The following is a 1,211-nucleotide window of genomic DNA, read 5'->3' on the forward strand; positions in this document are numbered from 1 at the left end:
TCTCTGAAGATGCCATCCTGGGAGCCTGTGGCCCCTGCTCCTTTGCAAGCCCTCCTTGCAGAGTCCTTGCTGAAGAAGACTGCACATCTGTCCTGATGATCTTGGGGCCTGGCCCCTCCTCTCATGTTCATGTTTTTATGTTTCCAAGAGGTCCTCTTTCTGTAGACAGCGTACTCTTCAGGAGACAGACTCTTGAGACAGTGCTCCAGGTCCACCTTGTACTGTTTCTGCAGCTCCTCAGCCTGCTTCCTATAATGCTCCCTCTGGCTCTTTGGGATGCGCTGCCAGCGTCTGCTAATCTCCACCATGCGCTCCCTCAGGGGCAGGCCTTGCAGCTCCCTACTCGACCACAAATCCTGGTGGAACTTCTGGAATTCGTTCATGGGGGGCTTCTGGGGCTCTCCATGGAATTTTATCTCCTCCAAAAAATCATGTTCTGGGGAAGACTTCACTTCTTTCCCTTTCCCCTGAAACTTCTTGTGGGCTCTGTTTGGGCTCCTTTTTGGGACAACAGATGGCTTGGAGTTATGCACTAGTTCAGGGTGGTCTTTCCTGAATTGAGCCAAATTCTCCTGAAACTCCTGTTTCTCCTTCTGGAAATCTTGAATATTTTTCAGTTTCATCTCCTCTGGGAGCTCTTTGTATTTCTCAGACATGACCTTGGTCAGTTCCTGGTTGTTGAGTTTGGCATACATTTGAGAATACAAGGGCTGCTTCCCCTTGAAAAAGCAAAGTTAAGGAGTCAGGGGCTATTTGGGCATGTCTGGATGTTTCTTAATTTTTTTGCTTTTGTAAGAATTTTTAACATGTTCCTTAGCTTCCAGGACTAATTCTGTCAAAGTGCGATACTTTCTTATCTTACTAGAAATCTCTAACCACTTGAGTTTGCATCGTTCTCCAGAATAACCTTTAAAAGCTACTTTTCCCCAGTCCACATGTGACTGGGTTGTTTTGAATGTGTGGTTGTCATTGGCTGGGAGATTATTCTTCATGAGGTCCAGTAACATCACAATGTCTTCTTTGGGCCATTGGCGTGGCTGTTACTCAATCCCATTTCTAGGACTTCAGGCCACGTATGAGGCCCCAGTTATGGAAACACTACAGCAGAAACTCAAAAGTCTCCAAGCTTAAGACTTAGCAGCTATTTTGGAAGTTTTTCTGTGTGTATTCTATGTTTCTGAGGAGAAATAGAAGAATGAATGAGAAAATCA

The 1,211-nt window shown here is 45.6% G+C and overlaps 1 pseudogene; it reads right to left on the minus strand.

The window, feature by feature from the left end:
- Positions 1-59: 59 nt before the first annotated feature.
- On the minus strand, positions 60-1,018 carry LOC102240156 (annotated as a pseudogene).
- Between the last annotated feature and the right edge of the window lie 193 nt (positions 1,019-1,211).

This window comes from Myotis brandtii, unplaced genomic scaffold, assembly GCF_000412655.1.
Source record: "Myotis brandtii unplaced genomic scaffold, ASM41265v1 scaffold45244, whole genome shotgun sequence".
Classification (NCBI taxonomy): domain Eukaryota; kingdom Metazoa; phylum Chordata; class Mammalia; order Chiroptera; family Vespertilionidae; genus Myotis; species Myotis brandtii.